Genomic DNA, 21,258 nt, shown 5'->3' with positions numbered 1-21,258 from the left:
AGACTGTTTTTCTATGATGGCAGTACTAATTTACATTGCTACCAACAGTGTGTAAGGTTATCCATTTTTCCACATCCTTGCCAATGTTTATTCTTTGTCTTTTTATTTTTATTTTATTTTTATCTTTATTATTATTATTTTTTGTTTTTTGAGATGGAGTCTTGCTCTGTTGTCCAAGCTGGAGAGCAGTGGCTCCATCTCTGCTCACTGCAACCTCCACCTCCCATGTTCAAGCAATTCTCCTGACTCAGCCTCCTGAGTAACTGGGATTACAAGCATGTGCCACCACATCTAGCTAATTTTTGTATAAATATAGAGATAGGGTTTCACCATATTGGCCAGGTTGGTCTCAAACTCCTGACTTCAAGCGATCTGCCCACATTGGCCTCCCAAAGTTATTTTTTTTATCTTTTTAGTAATAACCATTCTAATTGTGGTTTTGATTTTCATTTCTCTAATGATTAGTGATGAATATTTTTTCATGTACTTGTTGGCTGTTTGTATATCTTCTTTTCTTAAATATTTAAAGTTAATTTAACTGATTTTATTTATAATTTTTACAATTTTTAATTTCTGTGGGTACATAGTAGGTATATATATTTATAGGGTATATGGATATGACATATTTTGATACTGGCCTATAATGCATAATTATAAAATGTATAATAATTACATTGATATAAGAATATCCCATATACCTTGTAAATATATGTAATATATAATAATAAATAATAATATATAATATATAATAATTGGAGTAAATGAGATATCTCATTTAGCTTAGTCTGGCTAAAAATTTGTCAATTTTATTTATCTTTTAAAAATCAAACTTTTTATTTCATTGGTCTTTTATGTTGATTTCTTTTTTAATTTCGTATATTTCTGTTCTGATCTTTATTATTTATTGTTTTCTGCTAATTTTGAATTTGGTTTTCTTTTGCTTGTCAAATTCTTTTAGATGCATATTATGTTGTTTATTTGAAGTTTTTCTTATTTTTTGATGTAGGCACTTATAGCTATAAACTTCCCTGTTAGTACTACTTTTACTGAATCCCATAGATTTTGGTATGTTGTATTTCCATTACTGTTTGTTTCAAGAAATTTTTCTATTTCCTACTTAATCTTTTCATTGATCCTCTAGTCATTCATGAGCATATTATTTAATTTCTATGTGTTTGTGCAGTTTCCAAAATTCTTCTTGTTACTGATTTCTAGTCTCATTCCATTGTGGTCATAGAAGTTACTTGATATTATTTCAATCTTTTTGATGTTTTGAGACTTGCTTTTGAGCCTAACATATGGCCTGTCTTTGAGAATGATCTATGTGCTGAGGAGAAGAATGTATAGTTTGCAGCTGTTGGATGAAATGTTCTGTAACTATCTATTAGATCCATTTGGTCTACAGTAAAGCTTACATCCAATGTTTCTTTGTAGATTTTCTGTCTGGAAGATCTGTCTAATGTAGAAACTGGGATATTGAAATCATCAACTATTATTGTATTAGGATCTATCTCTCTTTTTAGGTCTAATAATATTTGCTTTATATATCTGGGTGCTCCAATGTTGGGTGCATATGTATTTAAATTGTTATATCCTTTTGCTGAATTGACCCTTGTATCATTCTATAATGACCTTCTTTGTCTCTTTTCATAGTTTTTGTCTTAAAATCTATTTTTTAATGTTAAGTATAGTTACTTCTACTCTTTCTTGGTTTCTATTTGAATGGAATATCTTTTGCCATTCTTTTATTTTCAGTCTACATGTGTCTTTATAGGTAAAGTGTGTTTTTTTGTATGCAACACATTATTGGATCTTGGTTTTTAAATTTATTCAGCCAGTCTATGTCTTTTGAATGGAGAGTTTAGTACACTTACATTCAACGTTATAATTGATAAGGACTTACTGCTGCCATTTTAAAATTTGTTTACTTCTTGTTTTAAGGTCTTTTCTGGCAGGGGGTGGTGGAGCGAGATGGCGGTGCACCTGTCATACCGGCGAGTGAACCTAAACGGGCTGCGCCAGGCGGTGTATCGCGAGCTGTGCGAGTTCCTGGACAAGTGCGCAAGAAGCAAGCGAATAGTTTGGGATGAATACCTAACTGGACCCTTTGGCCTGACTGCACAGTATTCACTATTGAAGGGACATGAAGTGAAAAAAATGTTCACACTTAAAGGAAATCGTTTGCTGCAGCTGATGTCAAGAATATTATTATTATTATTTTTGTCAGACCCAGGCTAGAGTTGATGGATATAATTGCTGAAAAAGTGCTCGGTGAAGATAGACGAGGCCCAAAGAGAGATACTCATATTCTGTTTGTGCCACGGCGTAGCCTGTTGTGTGAACAGCGGTTGAAGGATCTGGGTGTCTTGGGATCCTTTATTCATAGGGAGGAGTACAGCTTAGATCTCATTCCATTCTATGGTAATCTTTTATCCATGGAATCAGAGGGTGCTTTCAAAGAGTGCTACCTGGAGGGCGACCAGACGAGCCTGTACCATGCAGCCAAGGGGCTGATGACCCTGCACGCTCTGTATGGAACGATCCCCCAGATCTTTGGGAAAGGAGAATGTGCTCGGCAAGTGGCCGATATTATGATCAGGATGAAGAGAGAGTTTACAGGAAGCCAGAATTCAATATTACCTGTTTTTGATAGTCTCTCGTTGCTTGATCGGTATGTGGATTTATTAACACCTCTTGCCACTCAGCTGATATATGAAGGACTCATTGATGAAATTTATGGCATTCAGAACAGTTATGTGAAATTGTCTCCAGAGAAATTTGCACTTAAGAAACAGGGCGATGGTGGTAAGGACCTCCTCAAGGAACAAAGAAGCTGCAGCTGAATTCTGCAGAGGAGCTCTATGCTGAGATCCGAGACAAGAACTTCAAGGCGGTGGGCTCTGTGCTCAGCAAGAAAGCAAAGATCATCTTGGCAGCATTCGAGGAAAGACACAATGCTAAGACCGTGGGGGAGACCAAGTAGTTTGTTTCCCAGTTGCCCCACATGCAGGCAGCAAGGGGCTCGCTTGCAAACCATACCTCAATTGCAGAATTGATGAAAGATGTCACTACTTCTGAAGACTTTTTTGATAAATTAACCGTGGAACAGGAATTTATGTCTGGAATAGACACTGATAAGGTCAACAACTACACTGAGGATTGTATCGCCCCAAAACACTCATTGATCAAGGTGTTAAGACTAGTTTGCCTCCAATCCGTGTGTAATAGTGGGGCTCAAACAAAAAGTTTTGGAATATTACAAAAGAGAGATTCTCCAGACTTACGGCTTTGAGCACATGTTGACCTTACACAACCTGGAGAAGGCCGGCCTGCTGAAACCGCAGACGGGGGGCAGAAACAATTACCCAACTATACGGAAAACATTAGCCCTCTGGATGGATGATGTTAAGGAGCAAAACCCCAAGGACATATCCTATATGTACAGTGGGTATGCCCTGCTCAGTGTGCGGCTGGCCCAGCTGGTTTTCCGAGCTGGCTGGCGGAGCATCGATGAGGTCCTCTGCATCCTCCCAGGGTCCCACTTTGAGGAGCGGCAGCCACTGCCCACAGGACTGCAGAAGAAACGTCAACCGGGAGAAAACCGAGTGACTCTGATATTTTTCCTCGGGGGCGTAACCTTTGCTGAAATTGCTGCCGTGCGATTTCTCTCCTAGTTGGAAGATGGAGGTACAGAATATGTCGTTGCCACCACTAAACTAATGAACCGAACCAGTTGGATAGAGGCTCTGATGGTAAAACCTTTCTAGGGTGTTCAGAGGAGACTTAATGAGTGTACTGCAGAATAAACTGCCTCTTTGAAGAAGTTGCTGAAAGGAAATAAAACCCCATAGAAGAAACATGGAATATGGAATATATTCTGGGGTCAGCTTCTTAAATTATACTACTGTTGACTGCTTTCTCCTTCTCTTTTGTATTCCGTTTTCTTTTCTTTGAGATGGAGTCTTGCTCTGTCACCCAGACTAGAGTGCAGTGGCATGGTCTCACCTCACTGCAACCTCCGCCTCCTGGGTTCAAGAGATTCTCCTGCCTCAGCCTCCTGAGTAGCTGGGACTACAGGCATGCACCACCACACCCGGCTAATTTTTGTATTTTTAGTAGAGGTGGTGTTTCACCATATTGGCCTGGCTGGTCTCGAGCTCCTGACCTCAGGTGATCCACCCAGCTCGGCCTCCTACAGTGCTGGGATTACAGGCCTGAGCCACCATGCCCAGCCCCTAATCTGCTGAATAAAGAAGAATAAAAGAGAATAAACCTGAAAAAATAAAAAAGATCTTTTCTTTCTTCTTTCCTTCCTTTCTATCTTACTGAAGATAATTTTCTCTGATGGTATAATTTAACTTCTCACTTTATGTTTTTTTTGTGTACCATTGTAGGTTTTTTGATTTGAGATTACCATGTGGCTTGCAAATACTATCTCATAACCCATTATTTTAAGTTGACAACAAGTTAACACTGTTTGCATAAACAAACTAAAAAACAGGCAAAAAAAAAAATGTAATGAAAACTCTACACCTCAACTTTATCCCACTGCTTTTTAAACAAGTAAAAAAAAAAAAAAAAAAGTAATGAAAACTCTACACCTCAAATTTATCCCACTACTTTTTAACTTTTTGTTGCTTCTCTTTATGTCTTATTGTACTGTCTTTAAAAATTGTTGTAGTTACTGCTTTTGAGTGGTTTGCCTTTTAATCTTCCTACATAAGATAATAGTAGTTTACACACCACACTTATAGTGTTATGATAGTCTGTGTTCTTCTGTGTTCTCGCTATTACCAGTGAGTTTTATACCTTCAGATGATTTCTTATAGCTGATTAAGTTTCTTTTCCTTTTGATTGAAGTACTCCCTTTGACATTTCTTGTGGGTCAGGTTCAGTGTCAATGAAATTCTTCAGCTTTTGTTTGCCTAAGAAGTCTTCATTTCTACTTCATGTTTGAAGGATATTTTCACCAGATATACTATTCGAGGGTACAAGGTTTTTGCTTCAGCACTTTAAATATGTTATGCCACTCTTCTGGTCTGTAAGGTTTCCACTGAAAAGTCTGCTTCTAAACATACTGTAGTTCCATTGAATGTTATTTATTTCCTCTCTCTTGCTACTTTTAGAATCCTTTTACATCTTTGGCCTTTGGGAATTTGATTATTAAATGCCTGAGGTAGTCTTCTTTGGCTTAAATCTGCTTAGTGTTCTATAACCTTCTTGTACTTGGATTGATATCTGTCTTTAGGTTTGGAAAGTTCTTTGTTATTATCCCTTTGAATAAACTTTCCACCCCTATCTCTCTCTCTATCTCCTCTTACAGGCCAAAACCTTTTAGATTTGACCTTTTGAAACTATTTTCTAGACCTTGTAGGTGTCCTTCATTTTATCTTTTTTTTCTTTTGTCTCCTCTTGTCTGTGTATTTTCTAATAGCCTGTCTTCAAACTCACTAATTCTTTCTTCTGCTTAATCACTTCTGCTTTTAAAAGACTGATTTTTAAAGACTCTGCTTTCAAAAGATTTTTCAGTATGCCAGTTGCGTTCTTTAACTCTAGAACTTCTGCTTGATTCTTTTTAATTATTCCAATCTCTTTGTTAAATTTATCGGATAGAATTCACAACTCTTTCTCTGTGTTATCTTGAACTTGTTCGAGTTTCCTCAACATAGCTATTTTGAATTCTCTGTCTGACAATCACATATCTATCTCTCTTTCTTCAACATTGTTTCCCAGTGCCATACTTAGTTCTTTTGGTAAGGTCATGTTTTCCTGGATGGTAATGATGCTTGTTGATATTTGTCAGTGTCTGGGCATTGATGAATTAGGTATTTATTGTAGTCTTCACAGTCTAGGCTTATTTGCACCTGTCCTTGTTTGAAAGGCTCTCCAGGTATTTGAAAGGACTTGGGTGCTGTGATCTAAGCCATATCTGCATTAAGGGGCACTCAAGACTCAGTCATGCTGTGAATCTTGCAGATTCATAGAGGTACTACATTGGTGATCTTGGATAAGATCCAGAAAAATTTTCTGGATTACCGGTCTCTGCCTGTTCTTTTCCTTTACTTTCTCCCAAAGAAATGAAGTCTCTCTTTCTGTGTTGAGCCACCCGGAGCTTGGGGTAAGACGCACAAGAACCCCTGTGGCCACCATCACTGGAATTGCACTGGGTCAGGTTTAAGCCAGCACAGCACTGGGTCGTGCTCAAGGTATGTTAAAATCACTACCTGGCTACCGCCTATGTTTGCTCAAGACCTTGGGGCTCTACAAGATCTTAAGCGGGTAGTAAAGCCAGCCATGTTTGCTTCCTTCCATTTAGGGTTGTGAGTTCCCCCAGGCCCCAGGTGGGTTAGGAGATGCTACCTGGGAGCCAGGTACTAGAGTCAAAAACCTTAGAAATCTATCTTAGAAACCTTAGAATCTAGATTGGCAGAGGCTGAGCTGGCCCTCAAACCATGAGACACAGTCCTTCCCACTCTTCCTTCCCCTTTACACAGGCAGAGGAGCCTCTCCCCATGGCCACCACTACCACAGGCCTAGGAAGGGTACTGTCAGACCACCGCGGCTGTTCACTTAAGGCTTAAAGTCTCTTCAGTCAGCTTGTGAATGCTGCCAGGCCTGGATTTTATTATTCAGGAAAGTGGGCTCCCTTATGGCCCAGGGTCCAGAAATGCTGTCCAAGAGCCAAGGCCTGGAATCGGGGACCCTAAGAGCCTGCTTGGTACTCTTCTACACTGTGACTGAGCTGGTACCTAAGCTGCGAGACAAAGTCGCCTTTATTTTCCCTCTCCTTTTTTCAAACAGAAGGGGTCTCTCCTCATAGTCATCACAGTTGTGAATATGCTGGGGCACAACCTAAGCCAGCATGTCTCAGAGTCTCACCCAAGGCCCATAGCATGTACTACCTGGACACTGCTGTAGATTACTCAAGGCCCAAGAGCTCTTTAGTCAGAAGGTAATGAATTCACCAGTGCTAAGTCCTTCCCTTCAAGGCAGCAGATTCCCTTCCAGCCCAGAGTGTGTCTAGAAATGTCATCTGGGAGCTAGAGCCTGGAATGGGGGCTCCATGAATCTGCCTGGTACTCCATCCTCCTGTGGCTTAAATAGTATTCACTTTGCAAAACAAAGTATTCTTTCCTTTCTCCTTTCCTCCCCTCAATCAGAAGGAATGAGCCTCTTTAGGAGCTGTGAGATGTGTTGCTTGGGGTTGGGGGAAGTCACTCCCTTAGCCACCCTGGCTGGTGTTTCACTAGGTCATGTGCTCCCCATGTCCACTGGTTGCAAATTCAGCACAGCACCAGAACTTGCCTAGGATTTGCAGTCCTTTTGGCTTAGACTGCCTTTCGAGTTTATTTAGGATCCCATAGTACATTAGTCCAAAGTGGGAAGGCTTGCTGAAATTCAGTTTCCAGCCACTGGGATGGGTGATTCTCCTCTAGCTAAGTCTGGTCTGAATACTTCCTCCATGGGTGTTGGCTGTGTTTTGCCTGATGTTTGCAGCACTGCATTCCAATGCAATGTCATACAATTGCTGCACTCTCCCTCCCCCAATTTCACAGATTCTCTCTATGCACTATGTAGCTGCTGTTGGGGGATGAGGGAGGGGTGGTGTCAGCAATGCAAGACTGTTTCCTACCCTCTTCAGTGCCTCTTTTGGTGATATGAAGTTAAAACTAGGTTCTGTGATTGCTTACCTGGTTTTTAGTTCTTATGAAGGTGCTTTTTGTGTGTGTAGATAGTTGTCAAATTTGGTGTTCTTGTGGTGAGGATGATTGGTGGAGGCTTCTATTTGGTCCTCTTGCTCTGTCTCCTCCTTTTTGTATGTCTTATGTTGAGAAAAATCTATTTCAATCCTTTGCCCATTTTTTAATTGGATTGTTGCTTTTTTGTTATTGCATTGTTTGAATGACTTATTATTCTGGATATTGACCCCTTGTCAGATGCACAGTTTGCAAATATTTCCTCCTAAGCTGTAGGTTGTCTTTTCACTTTGTTACTTCCTTTATTGTAAAAAAGCATTTTAGTTTGATGTAATCCATTTGTCTGTATTTGCTTTTGTTGCTTGTGCTTTTGAGTTCCTATCCAAATAATTCATTCACAGACCAATGTTAGGAAGCATTTCCCCTACGTTTTCTTTTTCTTTTCCTTTTTTTTTTTTTTTTTCGAGATGGAGTCTCACTCTGTCACCCAGGTTGGAGTACGGTGGTACAATCTCAGCTCACTGCAACCTCCACCTCCAGGGTTCAAGCAATTCTCCTGCCTCAGCCTCCCAAGTAGCTGGGATTACAGGCGTGTGCCATCAAGCCTGGCTAATTTTCATATTTTTAGTAGAGAGGGGGTTTCATCATGTTGGTCAGGCTGGTCTTGAACTCCTGACCTCAGGTGATCCACCTGCCATGGCCTCCCAAAGTGCTGGAGTTGCAGGCATGAACCACCATGCCCGGCCTCCCCTATGTTTTCTTTTAGTAATTTTATAATTTTGAGGCTTACATTTACATTTTTAATCCATTTTGAATTCATTTTTGTATATGTTGAGAGATAGGTGTCTAGTTTTTTTTGCATATGGATATATAGGTTTTCCAGCACCCTTTATTGAAGAGGCTATTTTTTTTCCTCAATATGTGTTCTTGGTGCCTTTGTAAAAAACAATTGGGTGTAAGTGCATGGATTTATTTATGGGTTTTTATTATGTACCATTGGCCTATGTGTCTACTTTTATGCTAATACCATGTTGTTTTATTTACTACATCTTTGCAGTAAATTTTGAGGTCAGGTAGAGTGATGCTTCCAGCTTTGTTCTTTTTGCTGAAGATTGCTTTGACTTTCAGGGATGTTTGTCATTCCAAATACATTTTAGGATTGTCTTCTTCTATTTCTGTGAAGAATGCCATTGGTATTTTCATATGGATTGCATTCAATCTGTCAATTGCTTTGTGTAATGTGAATATTTAAACAATGTTAATTTTTTCAGTCCACAGACATAAATATCATTCCATTTATTTATGTCCTCCTCAATTTATTTTATCAATGTTTTTTTTTTGTTGTTTTTTTTTTTTGTTTTTGTTTTTTGAGACGGAGTCTCGCGCTGTGTCACCCAGGCTGGAGTGCAGTGGCGCGATCTCGGCTCACTGCAAGCTCCGCCTCCCAGGTCCACGCCATTCTCCTGCCTCAGCCTCCGAGTAGCTGGGACTACAGGCGCCCGCCACCACACCCGGCTAGTTTTTTGTATTTTTTTAGTAGAGACGGGGTTTCACCATGTTAGCCAGGATGGTCTCGATCTCCTGACCTCGTGATCCACCCGCCTCGGCCTCCCAAAGTGCTGGGATTACAGGCTTGAGCCACCGCGCCCGGCCTTTATCAATGTTTTATAGCTTTTATTGTGAGGATCTTTTACCTTCTCAGCTGAATTTATTCCTCAGTATTTTATCATTTGTAGCTATTGTAACTGGACTTGCTTTCTTGATGTCTTTTTCAAACAGCTTGCTATTGGCATATAGAAACACTATTGATTTTCGTATGTTTCTTTTGTATCCTGCAACTTTACAGAGTTTGTTTATTAGTACTAACAGTTTGTGTGTGTGTGTGTGTAGTCCTTAGGGTTTTCTATGTATATAATCACGTCATCTGCAAAGAGAGACAATTTAACTTTCTCTTTTTCAATCTGGAGGCCTTCTATTTCTTTCTCTTGCCTGATCCATCAGGCTAGAACTTCTAATACTATGTTGAGTGGAAATGGTAATAGTGACCATCCTTGTCTTGTTCCGGATCTTAGAAAAAAAACTTTCTGTTTTTCTCTGATAAATATGTTTACTGTGTGTTTGTTATATATTGGTTTTTTCTTGCTTCTTCTCTTTCTAATAATCCCATAATGCAAACATTTGTTCACTTTATGGTGCCCCATCAGTCCCATAGACTTTCTTTATTCTTTTCTTTCTCATTTCTTGTCTGATTAAGTTATTTCAAAAGACGTAGCCGGGTGTGGTGGCTCACGCCTGTAATCCCAGCACTTTGGGAGACCAAGGTGGGCAGATCACCTCAGGTCAGGAGGACTAACCTGGCCAATATAGTGAAACCCTGTCTCTACTAAAAATACAAAAATTAGTGGGTGTGGTGGTGGGCACCTGTAATCTGAGCTACTCTGGAGGCTAAGGCAGGAGAATCACTTGAACCTGGGAGGCAGAGGTTACAGTGAGCCAAAATCACACCATTGCACAACATCATGGGCGACAAGGGGGAAACTCCTTCTGTAATAAAAAATAAAAAACAAACAACTTCAGGTTCAAAAATGATTCATTTTACTTGATCTAGTCTGTTGTTGAAACACTCAATTATAGTTTTTAATTCTGCTCATTGAATTCTTCAGTCCCAATATTTTTGCTTGGTTTAGTTTTTGTAATATTTATCTTTGTCGAATTTCTCATTAAAAGTCACAAGTTACTTTTCTGATTTTGTTGAGCTTTTTATATGTATTATATTTCATTGAGTTTTCTTAAGATCATTATTTTTCATTTCTTGTCAGGCATTTCACAGATTTCCTCTTCTGAGAGGGTCTGTTACTGGAGAATTATTGTTTTCCTTTGAAGGGGTCATGCTTTTTTGCTTTGTCATGTTTCTCATGTTCTTATACTGATATCTTTGTATCTTGGTGGGACAGTTGACTCTTCCAATTTTGTGGAGTAGATTTGTAAGGAAAGACTTCTTTTCGGTAGATGGGTCCTAGAATATTGGTTGGGTAGTCTATTTTGGCTTTGATTCTAGGTAGGTGCACTATTGCAGTCTTCATGTAATTTCTTCAGCTATAATCAGTGTCAGTGGTCTCTCTGAGTGCCTCAGTGGCTTAGGCTGCAAGTATTTGTGGAGCCAGTGGCAAGGCTTGGCTCGTTGTGGTGCTGCTGGGTGAGCTGGTCCTCAGGCCTTGCAGGGCAAGCACAAAGCACAGTGATTCGGCCAGTTGCAGGGTTGACTGTATTGGGAGTGAGGTCACTGAGGAGGCCTCAGTCCCTAAGGAGATACACAATATGGTGATTCTGCTGGTCACACGGGCAGCCACCCTGCTGTGACAAATTTCCTGTTCTTTGGGTTGCAGAGGTCCACTTGGGCTTGGGTGTTAGTGACATGGCTGGTCTGCTGAGTCTAGGCTTTGAGTAGCCAGGTTTGTGATGTAGCAGCCAGTTGTGTGAGCATGGTGGAGTAACAGCAGGGCCCATCCTGCCTCCATATGGACCCTGGAGCAGAATGCAGTCTTGTAGTGACTTCCATCTCAAGATAGTGCTGTTTTGAAAAAGTTTGGTTCATGAAGTGCTATTCTGAAGCAGCTTGGTTCATGTGGGTTCCTTCTTTAGAGCAATGCAGCCATGTGGACTCCAGGCAGACCTGTAAACTAGACTCAGGGCCTGTGAGAATTGTGAACTCTCCTGTAGCAAGGACTGCAGGAGTCTGTAGTGCTAATGGGGGCTTCTGGGAATCCCTTGCTTACCTTTCTCCCACAATGAGAAGTCCCTGCTGGCTCTGAGCTGATCCTGGCTGGGAATATGGTTTTGCAGAGGCAGAAAACATCACTCCTGTCTTTATGGGGCCACCCTAGTTTCCATGCTTCACAGGGTTTCTGTCATCCTTTGCTGTATTCCAGTGTCTTCTTTAGGTAGTTGAAATGTAGCTTATTTTTGTTGCTTATTCCGGTCTTTTTTTTGTTGTAGGGGTGAACATTACACACCTTCAGCCAGCCATCTTGCTGATGTCTCTCCTTGCATTTTTTTTTTTAAATAAAAAAGTTTTAATAGAATCATTACTGACGCTATTGGAGATGCCATACTATTTTCAATATATTGTTTGAACAGAGACTTTTATTTATTTCTTTTTGTCTTAACTTTTTAAGAAATTTTTCTTGTCGTACTGGCTAGGATCTTCAGTACAATGTTAAAAAGAGGTGGCAATATGTTTTTGTTTCTGTATTAGTTATCATGTTTGCTCTGGATTCCTGTAAGCTATTGTTTATCAGAGTATGAAAATCCCTTTTATTCCAGCTTGCTAAGTGTATTTTTAATCATAAATATTCAATTTTACTATTTCAAAATGGTCATTTTTTCATTGCTCTATGAAAATGGATTTATTATTTTCATTATTAAAATAATTATTTTAAATTATTAAAATTGATTTCTGGCCAGGCGTGGTTGCTCATGCCTGTAATCACAGAACTTTGGGAGACTGAGATGGGCAGATCATTTAAGATCAGGAATTCAAGACCACCCTGGCCCACACAGTGAAACTCCATCTCTACTAAAAATACAAAAATTAGCCAGGTATGTTGGCGTACGCTCGTAATCCCAGCTACTTGAGAGGCGGAGGCAGGAGAATTTCTTGAACCCAGGAGGTGGTGGTTGCAGTGAGCTGAGATCGTGCTACTGTACTCCAGCCTGGGCAATGGAGTGACACTGTCTCAAAATAAATAAATAAATAAATAAATAAATAAATAAATAAAAAGAAAAAAATTGATTTTTGAGGTTGCAATATCTTTGTATTTTTTAGAGAAGTCCTACTTGATCCTTATGCATTCTTAGTACCCTGTGGAAAATAATTTGTAGGTATTTTTATATAATATTGCTTACTTTCCTTAATGAGAGTGATTTCTAATTATGTTCTCTTGTACTATCCTTTTAAAATTCTGATATCAAGCTCATAATAGCCAAATAATGAGTTGGGTGTTTTTTAGCCTTTAGAAAAATCTCTTATTTTAGTTTGAATAAGAAAGAAATGAACTCTTTCCTGATTCCTTGTATGTTTCTGTGAGTGTTTAAGTGTGTATACATAGACTTTTGAAGAAATTAATCCCTATTGTATCTCTGGTTCTTTGTACATTACCTATTTTCCAAGTGCTATGTAAATCATTCCTCTATTCTGCTGTTGTTTGAGTCCTCAGTGCAGCTCTGAGGTGAAGATTATTATCCCTGTTTTCAGATGGAGAAGGTAGGCAAAGACAGTTTATTGACTTCATCAAGGTCTCTTAACTGGTAGAACTGAGATAAAGATTCAAATTCACATTTGCTCTTTCCAGCTACTTGGGAGGCTGAGGCAGGAGAATTTCTTGAACCCAGGAGGTGGTGGTTGCAGTGAGCCATGATCGTGCAGATCCTCTGAGAGAGCAGCAGCGGTTTCTTACTGGTTGCATACTTTGACAGTGACCTCTCTTTTATTATTATTATTATTATTTTTGCCTTTCATCATTCTTCATTTTGTCATAAGTATCAATTGCTTTTGAATGTTAATAATTCTGTACAGGTCGCTGCTCAATCCTACTTCATCTGATCATGAACACTTTATTGGATGTGTCTGAAATTGAATAAGGGGATCTGGGTTCATTCAGGCACTTAGAGAATCTGAAATGTATTCATTCGCTTTGCATAGCACTGATGATCTCACCTCTGACCAAAGGAATCATTGTAAACAAGGGAAATATGCAAGGGGATGCTGCTATCTTATGCATTCAAATGAAGACATTCAATGCCTACTCTCCTAGGAATCTTTAGATCTTGATGAGATTCTATTTGCATTAATGGAGCTATGAAATTCAAATGTTTAGGCCAGTACCAGGGGTGTTGGAAGTGTAATGAGATGGATTAAGGAAAGAAACATTTAGTCTGATCAGGTAAATCTCTTAATGAGCTCTCCTAGACAGTGAAATTAGGAGAGAAAAATTAGTCTGGGCTGGACAAATAGGAGTCCACAGAGACGGGGAACAAAGACCTTGTACTTAATTCAAGGTTATATGATCCATCAAAACTTCCTGTGTTAACCTTCTTTGCTGCTGAAATCATTACAATGTACTATTGTTTATAACTTCTCTCTGCATACAAGTAAACTGTTTAGTTTGTAAAAATACCAAGCATTTTTTGAGTGCCTACTCTGTGCTAGGCACTTTGTCCTGTAATTTAATTATCATAATCATGACTTCTTACATGAGAACTAAAGTTAATTGTGATTGTACTTCGTTTTAATTGCTCATTGAATTGTCTGTATTCCCAACTAGAATTTAAATTCCAGAAGGCAGAAACAGGGCCTTTCTTACTCTTCATTATATCACTGGTACTTGGCAGAATTTCGGACATATATGAGGCACTCTGGCACAGTACAATGTGTTAAAGGAAGAAATGGCCTGGCTATCTCCAGCACCCAGTCTCATTTCAGGGCCCATTCTCTGGTCTTCTGGAGCCTTTCCCACTTCTCATTCTGCATTACATTCATTTACGAGCTTCATAAGATCTTCATTTTTTTCCCCCATGTATTCCAATGACTAGAACAAGATTTGACTTAATATTTATTAAATTTGTTTGAATTTATGTTTATCTCTGTGATCTATAATTTCTTTAATGATAGATGGCCATTTATTGTTTTATTTCTAGTTCTCAACACATGCCTTTTACACAAAATTTAAATGTCTCTCTTCACAGAGGATGAAGGCAGGGCTCAGGTGTGTTGGAGAGAGGTTTCAGCATCCAGTAGGTACCAGAACCAGAAGGGACTTAATTCTCACTTCTTCCTAAGTTCTAGTCTAGGTTTTGGAAACCTGGTTAGGATAAGTTATGTTTACAATAAGTCTTTTTTTTTTTTTTTTTTTTTTTTTTTGCTAGTGTGTGTTTTCTGATTCGTACTAGAGTTTTATTGTTACTTCAAATCTTGTGATTTTTGAAGGGTCTACATCATTTATTCTGCGATTTATGTTAACAATCATATCCTCTTATAAAGAAACAGTTTTTACATGCTCCTTAAAAGTGCTTGAAATTAATCTCACTGTCCTCTAATTCCAGTCCCACATTGCCAGTCACATCAGTGGGAAGGATGCGGAAAAATGACAGAGGCGTCGTCTTTCTTATTCCATCTCTAGCTCTACATATTAAATCTCAAGTATTGGTGGACACGGTCATTTACCACTGGCAGTAAAGCGCACACTCCCAGGGTATCCTGGCAACCTGCGGAGAAAGCTAATCATGATAGGCATTAAAGAGTTTCATACTTCTCTTAGACATTAGGGAAAGGAAAGGCTTGTATCCTGTATTGTTGTTCACAGGTGAATTTTGAATACTAAAACAAAACTACTTCAAATTTAATCTTTCAGGAAAGTGTACATTTCTCTTACATTTGAATAATTGTAACAGCTACAGAAACACATTTGTTCTAAATTTTGTAGGTGGCCATCACAGAATAGCCTCTGGGTACACATTTAGAAGAGCAATAATGATACAAGAAAGGATATTACAGATTTCATTTTAACAAACAACAGGAAAACGGCTTCATATACATATAGATCACTCTCTAGCACTGACTTCAGTTTTGAATGTCACCTCTATGTGGCTGACAGGGCATTAGTTTAAAAAGCAATTCTGGAGAAATTGCAGTAGAAAGACTGTCTTCATTTTTACTGTTTCTCCCTCTTGCTGGGCAAAGTCACAAAGAACACCTGTGCAGGCCGTTTTTGAGCATGGTGGCTTTGAGCTGTGGATTTAGAACACTGAATGGAGGTTCTCGGCTGGGCACAGTGGCTCATGCCTGTAATCTCAGCAATTTGGGAGACCAAGGTGGGTAGATCACATGAGGTCAGGAGTTCGAGATCAGCCCAGCCAACATGGTGAAACCCCATCTCTACTAAAAATACAAAAATTAGCTGGGCATAGTGGTGCATGCCTGCAATCCCAGCTACTTGGTAGGCTGAGGCAGGAGAATTGCTTGAACCTGGGAGGTGGAGGGTACAGTGGGCCGAGATCACGCCACGCCACTGCACTCTAGCCTGGGCACAAGAGTGAAACTCCACGTGAAAAAAAAAAAAAAAAAAAAAAAAAAAAAAAAAACACTGGATGTGAGTTCTCTTCCTAAGAAATGCTGCCTGCTAACTGGGACTCCTGTTTCTCACCTAGTAATGAGGCAGGTGCTTTGGAGGTTACAGAACGAGGACGTGTTAGGAGATGAATTGTGTTCCGCAAAATTCCTGTGTTGAAGCCCTACCCCCAAGTACCTAGAATGTGACCTTACACAGAGACAGGATCTTTACAGAGGTAATCAAGTTAAAATGAGGTCATTAAGTTGGGCCTTAATCCAATAGGACTGTTGTTCTTACAAGGGGACATTTGGACACCGATATGCACATACGGAAGATGATATAAACACACAGGAAGAACACACCATCTACAAGCCCAGGAGAGGCCCGGACCATGTCCTTCCCTCTCAGCCTCCTCTCAGAGGGAGGGCTGCGCAGCACCACGATCTCAGACTTCCAGCCTCCAGAATTGGGAGCAAGTACATTTCTGTGGTTTAAGCCTCACAGCTTTTGGTACTTTGCTATGGCAGCCCCAGCAGACTAATAGGGAGGCATCTCTAATGCTGTTCCCTCCACCCCTGTTCAATGAAAACTTTTAAAGATTCACTGCAAGCATCTCCTCCACACTGCTGACTCAGCCACACGCTGCTGGGTTGTTTTCATCGGCAGAGTTGTCACTTCCTTGTCAGCTGTGTTGGTTACCTATCGCTGTGCAACAATTACCCTGGAACTCGGCAGGAGACAACATGCATGTGTTATCTCACTCAGACTCTGAGGGTCAGGAATCCAGAGGTGGCTGGGCTGCATGGCTTTAGCTCTGGGTCTCTTATGAGGCTGCAGGCTAGCGGTCAGGTGCCACTGCAGTCTCTGGACATTGGTTGGGGCTGGAGGATGCATTCACGTGGCTGTGGGCGGAGGCTTCTGTTTTTACCCTGTGGATCTTTCCATGGGGCTACTCACAACATGGCCTTTCCCAGACCAGGTGGTTCCAGACAGAGCATCAGACAAGCAAAGGTGTGCCCAAGACGGAAGCTGCGGGGCGTGTCTTTATTATCTGTGGCACGAGATCACTTCTGCCGTACTTGATTGTGGGAGGGGCTGCATAAGATTTTGAATGCCAGGAGGTGGGGATCATGGGGAGGCTCTCGGAGATCGGCTACCACATAGGACCTAGCTCATTTTCATAGCTCATAGCTCTTTGCATAAGAACAGCTTTCTCTTATGTAAAATGCAGCACGTTGATTACAGGCCAAACTCCAGGCTCATCTGTCTCCATTCCTAGTACAATATCACCAACTACCTCCTTGGTCATCCCCCTTCCTTGCTTTTCATTTATATTCCTTTCAATTTTGGGCTGACCGTGAGCTTCTATATTCCCTTGGAGCCTTTGTATCTCTGGAGCTGGACAGGTGATTAAAGAGTGCCTCTTCCTTTGGATAAAACCCCATTGCTGGATGAATGGTAACGTGCTCTGTCTGAACCACTGTTGTGAGTGACCCTGCCAACCTCCTCACTCGCATGCTTGGGGCACCTTCTGTGTGAGGCACGTGCCCAGGGCATGCCACACTGTTCTCCACCCTCAGGTCCTTCCTGCTAAGGTCCTGACCTTCAGCTAGGTCACTGCGGTTCACTGGGCAGCTGTGGTTTTCCAGGGCTAAGGGAGCCCTGAGGAAAGGGCATGAATATGATGGGCAAAAGTTGCTGCACAGTAGCTGCTTAGTTGACTTCCACTGACACTGGCCTATTGAACCAAGCTGACTTTTCTCCATCTATTGGGAAATACTAAGTTCTGTTTAACTAAAACTTCTAAACATTTACTCCCTGATGCTTTGAGTTGGTGATAGAGGTGGTGGTATGTTAGGAAAATGACTGTCAAATTTACCACTGGGAGCTGAGTTTGAGAATCAGAGTCGTGTAACTGCTTCAGAAAGTTTATTCCACTTGTCTTGAGAAGACTGTAGGAACATTTAGAAACAGGCTCTAAGTGGGGCTGGCAGGTGGACTTTTACTTTTTATTTTTAGAGAGCATCTGTAGAGCCCATCACTGGCTGCGTCTGTAACTGCCTGACTCTGGTTCTGTGCAATAAAGCAGCCCTGTGTCATGATTACCATTTTGACAACAAGATGGATATTTCAAAGATGCGCTTCTGCATTCAATCACATTTGAGGAACACATGGAAATCAGTCACTTGTGTGGGGCTGCTCTCTTCTGCTAGTGGCTAATTAGTCAAGAGGAGCACACCCATGGGACTGCCTCCCTCCTGGCTGCTACTTTACCATGGAAAGGGCAATCATTGTCAGTAAAAAAAAAATAAATCTTTGATGCCACAGGGGATTTAAACGAACAGGAGTATAGGAGTAATCAGGTTTTCCATGTAAGGTGTCATGGGAGGGAGGGGAGACAAGGTTTCTCAGCAGATCCTGCCACCCTCTCTGGGGAGGGAGGGAGTGGTGTGCCTGTGTGCAGCCCCGCAGCATCTTGCTGTGTTTAAACCGCAACCCAAGGTGTGTCTTGATTTAACATGAAGGCAACTTTGGGGACAAATTATATTGGAATGATACTGAGTTTGACTTTGTTAAAAGTACTTTGAAGAGAACCAGGGAGTATGGAAGAGTGGAGAAAGCAGTAGACATAGACTCAGAAAACGGGCTTTGGCTAGCTAGCTGGGTGGCCTGGAGCGTGATCTTCTAACCTGAGCTGTCTCACAAAAGGAAATCCTTTCTACCTGTTGGGAGTACCATGTGTGCCCACGTCTAATCAAGCTCTTGCACACCTGCAACATGCTGTGTGGGTTGTGTTGTTCAGGAAGACAGATGTGTGTCTACCATGTTCTTTATCCACCTGAATGGTTTTGAAGTTTTTTTTAAGCTCTAAAAATAGGTAAAAGCTGAATGTTAAAAAAGAGAAAACATTCAAATCAGTATTTTCCATGGGCTAATTTTCTATTCTCCATCTGTTTTATGCCCAGCCCTCGCTGTCCACTGCTGAGAGCCCCACATCTCATGAGAACTGATAATGCCACCCAGATAACTGAGAAATCTTCAGGGGCCCGGTGCTGGACTCTGACGTTCTAGTCTGTCTCATGATCACGTGGTCCAGGACCATCCTCTTTTTGATTTCTCTGCTCTCAGAGGGTTTCTCAGAACCATGCATTTGGGGGATCCTTAGTATGACTGATCCCCAGTGTGTACCTCTCAGGAGTGCTGAGCTGGAGGACTTAATGATAGGACTTAATCTCTCAACGCTTCAGGGGGAACAAAGTCAAAGGAATTAAGTGACCCTGTATGGTGGACCAGCTGGGGCTAAACTCGAATTTCCTAATTTCTTTGTAGTCTTGTTTTTACTACCTTGGGTCCTTGCCTCCAGGAAAACCTAGAGATGCTCCTGGGGGTAAATAAAGCAACCTGGATTGGATAGATCCATAATTCTTCCTAACCTCTGCTTTTCCCTTGGAGCAGAAGTATAAGCATAAAAAAACATCATAGGAGGGGCAAGGGACACAGTGGGAAGAGATGGGGCTGTGTGAGCTCGGAGGCAAATAGAATGTTGCCTTTACTGGCTTCATCTGGAGGCCAGAAAGGAAAACTCTCCTAGAATCCAGGAGATTTCCATTTAAGTGAATAGCGATTTGAGCAAATACTTAACTCTTTGACCTTACTTTCCTCATCTAGAAAATGGGAATAATAACATGTAACTTACAGGGTGGGCATCCACTGTGCCTCACACATACAAGGCAAATGGTTGTTACTCTCAGACCACTGGATTCAAAAATCTCTAAGGTAATTTTCTTTCCCATTTACTCCTTCTGCCTGTATTGGCTCATGTTAACGCTAGTGTTTGCTGAACTTGATCCCCTTCAAATTTGAAAAAAATTATGTCTCATTTTCCATTTAGTTTTCTCAATCCTTCCAGGTGAAAAATGTTATCCAGACATTGGTACCGAAATCTAGTGAGGACACTGGTGTTTAGGTTGCTGCTGCTGCTTTCATTCAGATATTATTAAGTGTCAAGCCCAGCACATGAATCTGTTTTTTCAAAAATTTTAATCTGGAGGCTGCTCACATACTGAACACTTTGTAGAGTCAATATTAGGTACAGAAACGTATTTGCACATAGAATAAAATTGAACAAAGTTAGAAAACATCTTAACCAAGGGAAAGCAAATAAGTATATAACTCACTTCAGTTAGCACAGTTTCAGTGCACAATACTATTTATTTTTAGAAACAAAAGGTAAGGAGCATGTACTCCACCAGTTTTCCTGTATCTATATTTTGGGGATAATTACTCAACATTTTAGAGTGAACTTGCGTTCATTGAATACCCATTATTATGTGTGAGGTTCCGTAATTGATGTGTTCACATTTTATTTAATGTTCCTTAGCAGCCTATGAGAGGGGTATTATTATTTTCCCATTGTGCTTATGAAGAAACTGAGACTTGGGATAGAAAGAAAAAATATTAAATTTTGTTTTTCAATTCTGTAGTGTCTTGACATATAATATTTTATTTTTTCCCTTTTTAATTTTGAAATAATTTTGCTTGTAGACAAGTTGCAAGAATGAATAAAGAACTCTTATACACTTTTCATACAGATTCATCATTGTTAATATTTTGCCATATTTCTTTTCTTTCTCCCTTTATATATCAAATGTTTTCTACCCCTTTTTAGTGCCAATTGCATATATCTTATCATTTACTTTGTGATTCTTTAGTGTGTATTTTCTAAGAACAAGAACATTTTCTATCATAACCACAGTATAGTTACCAAATTCAGGAACTTTCACCTTGATGCAGTGTGATGATCAAAATCACAATTCTTATTTCAATTTTCTAGTTTCCAGAAATGTCTTTCATAGCTATTTAGCTTCTGGTCCAGGGTCTGGTCCTGCTGCACACATTGCATTTTATAATCATGTTTCTTTAGCCTTCTGTCATCTGGAGAAGACTCTTGGCCCTTTGTCTTTTACATCATTAACATTACAGGCCAGTTATGTTCTAGGGCATCCTCTCAGTTTGGGTTTGTCTGATGTCTCAGATAATGCAAGTTTGGGCAGGATTATTTCGTAAGTCATGTTGTGTTCTTCTTAGTATCAAGAGGCACATGAAGGTGGTTACTTCCAATATTGGTGATGTTAATTTTGATCCCTTTTCCCCACTCTAAAGTCACTATTTTTTTTTAAAATAATTAAATGGCAAAACTGATAATAAGTAATGAGATCAAAGCCATAACACAGTATCTCATCAAAGAAGAGCCCTGGATCAGATGACTTCACTACTAAATTCTACCAAAAATTTAAAGAATACTAATATCATTTCTCCTCAAATTATTCAAAAAATTGAAGAGGAAAAAATACATCCAAACTCATTCCATGAGGACAGCATTACCCGGATATGAAAACAAGACAGGAACACAATAAAAAAAGGAAAAGTGTAGGCCAACATTACTGATAAAC

At 40.2% G+C, this 21,258-nt stretch overlaps 1 pseudogene; it reads left to right on the top strand.

Annotated features, from left to right (window-relative positions):
- The first annotated feature begins 1,971 nt into the window (after window positions 1-1,971).
- LOC112621100 lies at window positions 1,972-4,237 on the top strand (annotated as a pseudogene).
- Window positions 4,238-21,258: the final 17,021 nt, after the last annotated feature.

The sequence above is a fragment of the Theropithecus gelada genome, chromosome 3 (genome assembly GCF_003255815.1).
Source record: "Theropithecus gelada isolate Dixy chromosome 3, Tgel_1.0, whole genome shotgun sequence".
Classification (NCBI taxonomy): Eukaryota; Metazoa; Chordata; class Mammalia; order Primates; family Cercopithecidae; genus Theropithecus; species Theropithecus gelada.
Note: the sequence above shows the minus strand (reverse complement) of the source record. Positions and strands in the feature narration are given on the sequence as shown.